Below are 12374 nucleotides of genomic sequence, written 5' to 3'. Positions count from 1 at the left end.
CATCTCTTCCATAGTAATAATGTCGACTGACCTGTCCTTAAAACTTCCAATTCCTCTACAGCAAATTCATTCCACATCTGGTTATTGAATGGCTTTATTCAGTGGAGTGCTTTCCTGCTCCCTGTTTCTTCGTGTTGTTATTTCTACTTGGAACCCTTCCTTCACACCCTCCCAGTCTCTACCCCACCCTCCAGTCTACTGTTGTCAAAACTCTGCCTTCAGGTTCATTTTAAGTCCCATTTCCTCTACAGATTATTTGTTTCTCTGGCTATATACTTCCTCTTCATCCCACTTAAAGGCTGAAATTCTTCAAGGTTCTATCCATTCTCTCTTGACCCTTATACTCTCCCATACAATCCCATAATTTCAGCAATCTTGGTTTACTGAGTTCTAAACCAAAGCTGTCCCTCTTAATTCCTGTCCACATCAGACCTGCCTTTTGATTGTTTCCAGGAAGTCACCCACATGGCTGACCACGTGGCTAATATTATAAAAATATTAGCAAGTCCAAAATGGAGCACATCCCGTTCCACCCACAAACCTGATCTTCCTCCTTCAGTGATTTGTATTACTGTTGTTATCACTGTTAGGCATGCTGCGTGGGTTAAAAACATCAAGGTTTCTCTGTATTGACTATTTCTTCCCATTCCTCATTCAAACCTTCCGGTGCGTACCATGCATCAAGCATATATCCAGTTGGAAGCCAAATGCTATTATTATCCTACCTTTCCAGTCAGAAGAACCTCAATTTAAAGGAAACAGGAACTCAAACAATGGAAATTTGGCTCCTGCTATCTTTTTAGAAGTAAATTGTTAAACTGATATGTCACCTGCATGAGACTGCACCTACAAAGAACCGTAGCTTTTTTTTAGCTAGTGACCATAGAATACATTGAATGCATCTCTTATTTTTTTCATTCAATTATTTATTCAACAAATAAATATTGATTACAGTTATGTAGTGAGCTGCATGCTAGAGATATAAAGATGATCAAAATAGACAAAGTTTGTGTGCTCCTGGTACTTACAGAGTCCTCACAGATGTCCAGTCACTTGCTGTACTCACATGTAAAATGTTATTTGAGCAGAAGTCCAGGGTGTAAATGAGAGCTCTCGGGAGGAGCACTGGATATGGACTCGAGGGAGATCAGTGAAGACTTTCCAGCAGATGTAATGCCCAGAATATAAGGGGGGGGGTGCTTCCGGCAGAATGAACAGCTTATCTGGGGGTCCAGAGACAACAGAGCATCTAACTGAAAGAAACCAAAGAAATAACGCTGGAGCCCGGTCAGCGTGCTGTGACAAGGTCACGTGATGTCTTGTAAGCTTGTTAAGGAGTTTGGGATTTAACCCATCAGACGATAGAAAGACACCAGAATGTTTTAAGCAAGAGAGTAACATGATGTGACTTAAATTTTAAGATCATTTGGCTGCAGAAGGGAGCACAGTTCAGGGGAAAGAGTAGAAGCAGAGATGCTAGCAAACATGGGCAGTACTGAGGCTTCCTGAAGCCCTTAGAATAAAGTCCAAAATCTTTCTTCTTTTTTTTAAGATTTTATTTATTTATTTGACGGAGAGCACAAGCAGGGGGAGCTGCAGGCAGAGGGAGAGGGAGAAGCAGGCCCCCTGCCAAGCAGGGAGCCCGATGTGGGGCTCGATCCCAGGACCCCGGGACCATGACCTGAGCCAAAGGCAGACACTTAACCGACTGTGCCACCGAAGTCGCCCCTAAAAAGTCCAAATTCTTAACAGGGTTCACAAGGACCTACCTTATTAGATCCCTGCCTACCTCTCATGTCTCACCTCCCACCCCACCCCCTTCTTTCAGTTCCCAGATGTGGCATGTTCTTTGCCCCCTCTGAGCCTGCTGCCTAGACCACTTTTCCCTCTTCACCTGGTGACTCATCCTTCAAGTCTTGCTTAACCATATGCCACTTGGTTCAGGAGGTCTTCTCTGACCTCTTCCCCATTGCCCAGATTAGGACGCTTCTGCCAAGTGTCCTTGTAGTCAGGGTAGGAGCAAGAGCTGTCTTTCCCACTTCATATTCCCCATGTTTGCAGTAATGCTAAAACATAGTGGTGGGGGTGGTGGTGGCAGTTAATAAATGAATAATCTGATGGTGGCCTGAAGAAATCTATGATATAAAGGGCACACAGAGGAGGAGGAAGCTGGCAGCAGGTTCTAGAGGGAGGAAGAAAACCAGGAGACTAGAGGTCATAGAGGCCAAGGAAATAAGTTGACTTCCAGCTCCACGTGGCTCTTTTTACTCTTGAAAACCACCCCCAAAGAGTCAAAGAGGAACAGACTCTAAACAAACATACCTCCAAACAGAAAGGAACTGGGTGGGGGCACCTGGGTGGCTCAGTCGTTAAGCATCTGCTTTCAGCTCAGGTCATGGTCCCAGGGTCCTGGGATCGAGCCCCACATTGGGCTCCTGCTTGGCGGGAAGCCTGCTTCTCCCTCTCCCACTCCCCCTGCTTGTGTTCCCTCTCTCACTCTCTCTCTCTCTCTCTCTCTCTCTCTCTCTCTCAAAGAAATAAATCTTTTTTAAAAAATGAATGATATAAAGATTTAAAAATGGATGGAGTGATACTTCTGCTGTAGAAGGTAGAAAGGAAGAAAAGATGAGGGGGATACAGATAAGTGTGCTCATTTGGTAGCCAAAGGACCATGTTCTCTGAAGTCTGAGAAGTCACTGTTAACAGCTCAAGGTTGCTGACGGGTTGAGTGACTTGAGAAGACGGAGAGGACGGGAACCACGTGTTGTAAGCTGAGAAGCAGTGTTCTGTGAAGCTTTTGAAGTTTATTTGGGCCTCCGTGGGTGAAGGGGTCCCTGAGAGCTGTATTCTGGGGTGGGGGACAGAGAGACAGGTTGCCGTTAGCGTTTTTATGCAAGTATTGCTGGTAAATTGCCTAAAGAGTTCTCAGAAGACCTTAAATTCCCACGGCTCCAATTACTCATTTTTTTTCTTTTTTTCTCATTCTAAAGCAACATCCACTTTTGTACCTAATTTTGTATCTGTAATTTTGTATTTTTTTTTTTTTTTAAGGAAGAGAAAGAGCATGTGCATGCAGGGCAGGGGGCAGCCAGAGGGAGCAGGAGAGAGAGAGCATCTTAAGCAGACTCCACGCCCAGCGTAGAGCCCAGTGCAGGGCTCCATTTCACCACCCTGAGATCATGACCTGAGCCAAAATCAAGAGTCAGATGCTTAACCAACTCAGCCAGCCAGGCACCCCATATTCTCTTCTTAAATGTGGCCCCACAAATTGCCTAAGCTTCCCTGGATCCATCCCTGACTGTGGGGAAACAAGTGATCAGGCAGCACTGAAGCCAGCTGACGTTGATGACCAGTGGTTGATAGTGGTTCTAGACTGCCAGGCTGTGTGATTTTCTCCAGAAATCAGAGATTCGGATTCTTCGAGGCTTGGCTTTTGCTAGACAGGTGTGATAATAGGACAAGAGAATTAGCAAGGGGAGCTGGAGGAGAAGGAAGTTATGGTTAGAGTGGGATGTTGGAAGGTAACATATCTGAGGAGCAGCAAGTTCATGTAATGACAAGGTGTCCAGATGTGACCCTTCTCATGGGAATGGGAGACCAAGGAGGAGTGAAGGAGAAGGTCAGTAATGAGGAGATCAAGGAACTGAGTCTGAGTGGACATACAGCACACTTTCAAACACTAGTGCTTTGGGCAACCCATATGTACCCATGGTTATTACCCTCCTACAGTACCATGATGGTATTTGAGTCAAGATATTTACTGTCTAATCATGAGGCAGAATTCTCATATGTTCAGTAAACAATCTTTCTTTCGTGCCAGACTGACATTAAACCTCTACAGTAGACATGGGCCCTGGCACAGGAAAGGCACCTCTTCTTTGGGAATTCCCAGAGCTGGGCCGTCAGTGCACATGTCTGGACTGTGTGAACAGTAATGTTCAGGCAAGAAGGGCTCCTTCCCTCAGTCATGCACTTTAAAAAACCCTACATTTCACAAAAATGCACTTGAAAGTAGTAAATTTATTTAAGAATGTGTGAACATCTCTGTTACTTGGGCTCTGGTGCTCAGTTCTGACATAACACAACCTAATACCCTAAACATCTGCTCTCATGCCTAACACTGTTAAAGCCCCCAGGAAAACAAGTCTTGACTGCCTCCAAATACTTTGAAGGTGTTGTAGATGGTGCCGCTGCTCCTGAGTGCAGGGAGGGTTTGAACAGAGGAAGCGACTGGGGAGGAGAAAAGGCCAATTACGCACATTCTTTCTCAGCATGAGGATCACAGATACTTACATTAAAATGGGTATCATTTTCAGTAGTGCTGAGTGCCTATTTTTTCTTGTCTCTCTTCCCAATGTGTGTGCTTGTAACACTTGTATCTGGAGGCTAAATAATAATTCATTTTACCTTTAAATTTATAGACATGAAGGTGTAGAGGAAACGTGAATGAAATATAATATCCATTGTTTACACTGACAACTAAATGGACATTGAATATTAGAATCATGGATAGTTTTATTTTTACAGAAATTCCTAGAATAAATTTTCAAAAGGTAAAAAAAAACTTAGCTTTATTTAAATAATCTTTATTTAAAATGTTGATATTCGGGGCATCTGGGTGGCTCAGTCGGTTAAGCATCTGCCTTCGGCTCAGGTCATGATCCCAGGGTCCTGGGATCAAGTCCCACGAGGGGATCCTTGCTCAATGGGGAGAGCCTGCTTCTCCCTCTGCCTGCCACTCCCCCTGCTTGTGCTCTCTCTCTCTATGTCAAATAAATAAAATCTTTAAAAAAAAAAAAATAAATGTTGATATTCATAGCTATACTGTATTTTTTTAAGATTTTATTTATTCATGAAAGGCAGAAGGGGACAGAAGAGAGCCCGCCGGCGAGGGGCCCTGGCCCTGATCCAATTCACCACCGAACCTGGCGCGGGCTGGCGGGGGGTCGGCGGGGACCATGGGCACCTCGGCCTCCCAGGACTGGCCCGCCCGGGTCTCCGCGCCGGAGCCTGAACCCGAGGAGGCCCTGGACCCGAGCCAGCTGCCACCGGAGCTGCTCCTGGTGGTGCTGAGCCACGTGCCCCCGGGCACCCTGCTGGGATGCTGCCACTAGGTGTGCCGGGGCTGGCACGCCCTGGTGGACTGCCAGGCCCTGTGGCTGCTCATCCTGGCCCGGGACCATGGCGTCCTGCTGCCGCTCGCCCGCAGCTGCATGCCCCCAGCCCGCGACGGTAGGCCCACCCTCCTGGGTCGCTTCTCCAAGTGCCGCCTGATCGGACGCAACCTCATCCGCAACCCTTGCGGCCAGGCTGGTGTCGCAAAAAGCAGGTGTTGGACCTGGAGGACGAGGGTTTGTGGCCAGAGCTGCTAGACATTGGCAAGATTGAGATTTGTGTCTCTGATTGGAGGGGAGCCCAGCACGACAGTGGCTGTATGTACTGACTCCTTGTCCAACTTCTAGATGCCAACCAGACTGTCCTGGATAAATTCTCTGCTATGCCTGTTCCCATCCAACAGTGGAACAACAATGTCTGCTTTCAGGTCACTCACGTGTTCTCCAACATCAAGATGGGCGTCCACTTTGTGTCTTTCGAACACTGGGGCCAGGACACACAGTTCTGGGCTGGTCACTATGGAGCCCACGTGACCAACTCCAGTGTGGTTGTGCGGGCCCGGTTGTCTTAGTCAAGGGCTGTCTTTGCCCAACAACCTGACCAGTGCCTTCCAGGACTGGGGACTACTGGCCAGGACTTCTCATTAGCCAAGGGCATGTACCTCCCTGGCATCCTGGGTATTCCAGGATCCTTTCGAGGGTTCTGCCAGGCCCCCTCTTCAGGTTCTAGAAACTACTAGAAGAAAGTTCTTACTTCAAAGTTACCTATCAGTGTTATAGGGCAGTCCTCCCTCCAGAGGCCCTCTGATTCAGTCCCAGTCCCATCTGGCCTGTCTCCTCTCCTTTCTGCTTTCAGGGGGCTTTATCGGTCACTTTAGAGAAGGCCGCTCATCTCTAAAGTAGAACCTTGTCCTTACAGCTGGGAAAATTCCAGCCACCTTGGGTGGCAAACGTAACCCCCTGCAGCTTCAAGGCTGGGAACGAGGTCTCACGGCTGAAAGTCAGCCAGCTCAAAAAAATGTGTGGAGACCCTCAGGGACCCCTGTGATTGTACGGTGTTTAAAATTATTTTTTATTTTGAAATTTTGCACAAACATCGAGAGAATAATATATCAGCAACAACTATTTGCCGATCATATGTAATAAATTTATTATTTTGCCAATAGGATGTTAGATTAGTTATCCCTGTAGAGGCTGAAATTAATGGAAGATGGCAGATACTTGGAGTGGAGAAAAATACAATCAAAGCAGAGTCAAAATGTCACATTACAGATGAGGAAATTGGATGAAAGTAGGTCAAGAAGACATCTGCCTTAAATCAGGAGTAATGGTAGGGGAATGTACGTAAAGAAAAAAAATGGCAGATGGGGTGCCTGGGTGGCTCAATCAGTTAAGCGTCCAACTCTTGATTTTGGTTCGGGTCATGATCTCAGAGTCCTGAGATTGAGCCCTACATCAGGCTCTGCACTGATCATGGAGCCTGCTTGAGATTCTCTATCCCTCTGTCCTTTTCCCCACATCCAAAATAAATAAATAAATAATTTTTTTAAATGGTAGAACATCAGCATTCAATATATGGCTCAATATGTTGGCTTAATATATGTCAGTATAATACTATTGTATCAGGACCTAGAGTTCAACAATAAAGACCATTTATTGTGTCATGTAACAGTAAGTCTCAAGGGAGGATAGCTCCAGTCTTGGTTAATTCAGTGACTCACTAATTTATCATCAGCACCCCGGGTCCTTCCATCTTCCCCTCTACCATCCTCAGCATATGAGCTTGTTCTTTTGGCCATCTCAGCTCCATGACTCAAGATAATTGTGGTAGATTCAAATGTCATATTCAGCCATGACAACATCCAGTAGAAGAAGACAAAACATTTCTTGTACCTCACTTTTTAGTCCACATCGAAACCTCTCCTAGAAGTTACCAAACAAGGATCCTTCCACATCCCATCGGCCATGATTGAGGCACATGCCTTTTCCAAAACCAGTTACTTGCGAGGGAAGTGTGATCACCATGATTACCTTGGACTAGCAGTTCACAGCCCTACTTGCACATCAGAATTACCTGGGACTTTCAGAAATCTTTGCCCAAGAATACAACAGTTAAATATTAATCTCTGGGGTAAGACCTAATCATTGGCATTTTATGTTTTAAAGTACACCTAGGTTTGAGAACAATGCTATAATGAGTTAATCAGTCACAGACAGTGACAGTGGCAGCCCACACTGTCTACTGAAAGTACTAATTTATATATATTGAAGTACAGTTGACATACAATATCGTATTAGTTGCAAGTGTGCAACATAGTGATTCAACATTTATATACATTAAGAAGCGGTCATCATAGGAGCGCCTGGGTGGCTCATTCAGTTAAGCATCTGACTCTCGGCTCAGGTCTTAATTTCAGGGTCATGAGTTCAGCCCCATGTTGGGCTGCACATTGGGCATGGAGTCCACTTAAAAAAATTTGAAATGGTCACCATAATAAGCATAGCTACCATCTGTCACCATACAAAGTTGTTACATATTATGGACTATATTCCCTATGCTGTGCATTAAATCCCCATTGTTTACTTATTTTATAACTGGAAGTTTGTATCTTTTTATCTCCTTCACCTATCTCAGCCATCTGCCCCTCACCACCCCTCTGGTACATACTAGATAGTTCTTTGTATCTGGGTCTATTTCTGTTTTGTTTGTTCATTTGTTTTGTTTTTAGGTTCCACATATAAGTGAAATCATATGGTGTTTATCTTTCTCTGACTTATTTTACTTAGCAAAATACCCTCTAGGTCCATCCATGTTGTCGCAAATGGCAATATTTCATTCTTTTTTATGGCTGAGTAATATTTAATTGTGTATGTGTGTATATATGTGTATACATGTATATGTAGATGAATGGATAAAGAAGAGGTGATATATACATACATATATATGTATACTATATGTGTATATACTATGTGTGTATATATATGTATATACTATATGTGTGTATATGTGTATAAATTTATGTATATGTACATATGTATGTATAGATAGATGAATGGATAAAGATGTGAGATTATATATATATATATATATATTTTTTTTTTATCCATTCATCTATCAATGGACGTTTGGGTTGCTTCCACATCTTGACTATTGTAAATAATGCTGCAGTGAACATAGGGGTTCATGTATCTTTTCAAATGAGCGCTTTTGTTTTCTTCAGGTAAATACTCAAGTAGAATTGCTGGATCATATAGCATTTCTTTTTTGGGGGGTAGTTCTATTTTTAACTTTTTGAGGAACTCCATACTGTTTTTCATAGTGGCTGCACTAATTTGCATTCCCACCATCAGGAAAGCATTCATTTTCATTTCCAAGGAAAATGTGAAAATACTGTGTTTTTTAGAAAATGAAATTTATTTCCTATCAATCCTTCCCAGGGGCAACCTCTTTTATGTGTTCATTGTAAATTATTTTAGACCTTTTTCTGTGCTTTCACAAACTTACGTATATACCCACAGAAAATATTTGGTATCATGATATATGTGTGTAATCTTTAAATATAAATCTTACCTCCCACACACATTCATCATTCTGCATTTCATCAATCTATCCAATCGTGTGTGTGTCTTCATATATGTGTGTATATACTTTTTAATATAATTATTTTTGGAGTAATTACCCCAAAAGCAAGTATACTAGTACTCCATTGTATAATTATATCAAAGATTAGTTTTCCCCAAATGGACATTTAGGTTGTTTCCACCTTTTTGCTAGTACGAAAAATGCCTCCTTACACATATATGTTAATGTTACTGCAGATATTGGGGCGCCTGGGTGGCTCAGTTGGTTAGGCGACTGCCTTCGGCTCAGGTCATGATCCTGGGGTCCTGAGATCGAGTCCCACATCGGGCTCCCTGCTCAGCGGGGAGCCTGCTTCTCCCTCTAACCCTCCCCCCTCTCATGTACTCTCTCTCTCTCCTCGATCTCTCAAATAAATAAATAAATCTTAAAAAAAGAATGTTACTGCAGATATTAAGAAGCAGAATTGTGGAATTGAAATGGCTTCACCATTTCTTCCACTCATACCAGCAGTATATAAAAATATCTACTTCCTAGACTTTTACCAACGTTTTTTTAAAGATTTTATTTATTTATTTGACAGAGAGCACAAGCAGGGGGAGCGGCAGGCAGAGGGAGAGGGAGAAGCACATTTCCCACTGAGTAGGGAGCCCAACGAGGGTCTCGATCCCAGGACCCTAGGACCATGACCTGAGCCGAAGGCAGACGCTTAATGACTGAGCCACCCAGGCGCCCCAGCATCCAACTCTTGATTTCAGCTCAGGTCATGATCTTAGGGTTGTGTGGGCTCCACGCTAAGCATGGAGCCTGCTTAAGATTCTCTCTCTCCCTCTCCCTTTGCCCCTCCCCTCCTTCTCTCCCTCTTAAAAAAAAAAAAAAAAGTTAAAGCTTTTTATATAATATGGCTACTACTTCTTTGTCTGAGATACATCCATCACTGCTGCAGATGCCATGGTGTACCAACCAGATTTCCCACTTCAGAAATGAAACACCTATACCCCAGATGCTGGGAGTGTTGGGAGCTGATAGCACTCAGCTCAGTATCTCTCTAGAACTTGCCCTCATCAAAAAGAGCCACCTTGCCCAGGTCATGCCCCCTCCCTGGCTCCCTGGAAGCTGCCCACATCTAGTGACTGGGCAATGTGGGTCTATAAAGGCCACCCTTCTTTCCTCAGTACAGGACAACTCTGTTCCAGAGCTCCCTGTGAGTTGAGGATCACTGAAGCCTTTGTTTTGACGGCACCACTAGTCCACTTTGCCCTCGGCCCAACCATACTTCCATCACTCCCCCATAGTTATTGGTCCCAAGAGTACTCCCAGCAAGCTCCCTGTGTGCCATTTCCCAGGATACCTGGCCTAAATTACATGTATGTTCACCAATATCACTTGACTTTTAACTTTATTTCTGGTGTGTTTTTTAGATGTATCCCAACATTCCCATATGCTTTTTGCTCTTCATGTCTTAAAAAGGCCTTCCCTATTCTAAGGGCTTAAAGATGTTCTCCTACATTTTCTTCTAATTCTTTTTACTTTTTTTTTTCTTCTTAATCCATCTAGTATTTGTTTTTTGAGTGGTGTGAAATCAGAAATCTAACCTTATTTTTCATTTGGATAGCTATTTGTCTAACAACATTATTGAATAGTCCATGTTTTTCTCATTGATTTGAAATGCCACCTCTACAGCAGTCACATCCTCGCACAACTCTTCCCCCTCACCACAGCTGAATGCTGTGAGTGAGCATCTGACCCCAGCCAAATCTGAGGTTCTGTTTTTTTAAAAGATTTTATTTATTTATTTATCTACCTATCTATTTATTTATTAGCAAGAGAGAGAGAGAGCATAAGCAGGGGAGAGGGGCAGAGGCAGAGGGAGAAGCAGACTCACCACTGAGCAGGGAGCCTGACTCAGGGCTCAGTCCCAGGACCCTGAGATCATGACCTGAGCCGAAGGCAGATGCTTAACCGACTGAGCCACTCAGGTGCCCCCTGAGGTTCTTTAAATACTAAAAATAGGAAATTCTGCAGTGCCTCTTCAATGGTAGACAGAAGGAGGTGTGAAGCTCGATGGTTTTCCATAGTCAAGTTTCTTGCCACTTACTCTGAAGTGAAGTCCACATCCAGAGTAAAGGAAATATTGTAGAGAGAGGGGCAGGGGGATGCTTGATGCCTGATCTCTAGTTATTTCTGAGCTACATCCCTGCCCTTTCCCACTTTTCATATCCAACCTTTCCTTGAATTTATGAGCAAAATATTCTGTTATTTGGCTTAAGCTTGCTCAAAATGGGTGTCTACCTTGTAACTAAAAGAGACCAAATACACATGGTGGGTCTTCCAAGGTTTGGAGGCATGGCAACACTGAATACAGAGCTGAGTTGGACAAGGGCTAGTTACCAGCCAAGGTCATCTGTGACCGCTAGTCTTCCCTGAGGTAATCTGTGCTCTGGAACTATTTGCTTCTTGACTTTATACATATCTTTGGTTTCCTTTTCCTTTAGTTTCCCAGACAAGTTTTACTTTTTATTTTTTAGAATTTTTTAAAAGATTTTATTTATTCCAGAGAGAGAGAGCAGAGGGAGGAGCAGAGGGAGAGAGACAACCATACTCCACACTGACCACAAAGCCCAACACGGGGCTCGATCTCAGGATCCCAAGATCATGACCTGAGCTGAAACCAAGAGTCAGATGCTTGACTGAGCAACCAAATGAGCTACCCAGATGCCCCCAGACAAGTTTTATTTTTAAGAAATTTAGGCCAGTGTCACTTGAGTCAAAGGGAAAAATTTCCCTCACCTGGGCTAGGCTAGGTAAGGGTTCCAGAGTATAACAGAAGCCAGGAATCATGAAGGCAGTGAGCCTGCAGCAGCTAGAGAGACACTTAGGAGCAGAGAAGTCTGGGACAACAGTGATCCCTGAGTCCTTCTCATCAGGAGCTTGTCTCCTATATCCTGAGGGGCACTCTGCCAGGCAAGAAGCCGTATCCAGAGCATGAGTAGTCGGGAAGGAAAATGACCTCTATGGTCATGGGAGAATCTAATGAGAAGCAGAAGTTGAACAGTAACTGGGTCACCAGATTCCTAATGTTGCCTGTGCTGGGCCAAGGGCTTTCCTTTGCTTGGTTGTTAACTTGGGACAAGTCTCTTCTGGAAACATGACAAGAGGCCAGGGCTGGTACTTGTTCCTCACCCAGGCTGAGCAGACTAGACAATGCTTTTGGTGTTGAGCAGGAAGTTACAGAGGTGCAAGATGAAGCCTAAGCACATGGTGGTTCCCCAGGAGTGGCGTGAGGGAGACTGTGTCTCATGGAAGTGCCTGAAGGCCACAGGAAATGACAGAGTCTGAATCTGCACAGGGGAACAACTGTTGTTTTATATTATGAAAATACCATCAGCATGTAAATCAATACCCACACCTAATTTTTTTTTCTCATTTTTAGTATTCTTTGCTGCTCAGCTGTCATATATTTGGTGTCACAACTGTCAGGTACAAATGCATCCAGGGACGCCTAAGTGGCTCAATTGGTTAAGCGGTCTGCCTTTGGCTCAGGTCGTCATCTCTGGGTCACGAATGGAACTCCCCCACCCCCCCACCCCCGGCATCAAGTCTGCTTCTACCTCTGTCCTCTCTGTCCTTCCCCACCCCCCCATGCTCTCTTGCGTGTGCTCTCTCTCAAAAGTATAAAT

At 44.2% G+C, this 12374-nt stretch overlaps 1 pseudogene; it reads left to right on the top strand.

Annotated features, from left to right (window-relative positions):
* The first annotated feature begins 4958 nt into the window (after window positions 1–4958).
* On the top strand, window positions 4959–5714 carry LOC112822329 (F-box only protein 27-like; annotated as a pseudogene).
* Window positions 5715–12374: the final 6660 nt, after the last annotated feature.

The sequence above is a fragment of the Callorhinus ursinus genome, unplaced genomic scaffold (genome assembly GCF_003265705.2).
Source record: "Callorhinus ursinus isolate GAN/ISIS: 27379988/994484 unplaced genomic scaffold, GSC_fseal_2.0 scaffold8, whole genome shotgun sequence".
NCBI classification, from domain to species: domain Eukaryota; kingdom Metazoa; phylum Chordata; class Mammalia; order Carnivora; family Otariidae; genus Callorhinus; species Callorhinus ursinus.
This window is presented reverse-complemented; position numbering and strand designations above follow the sequence as displayed.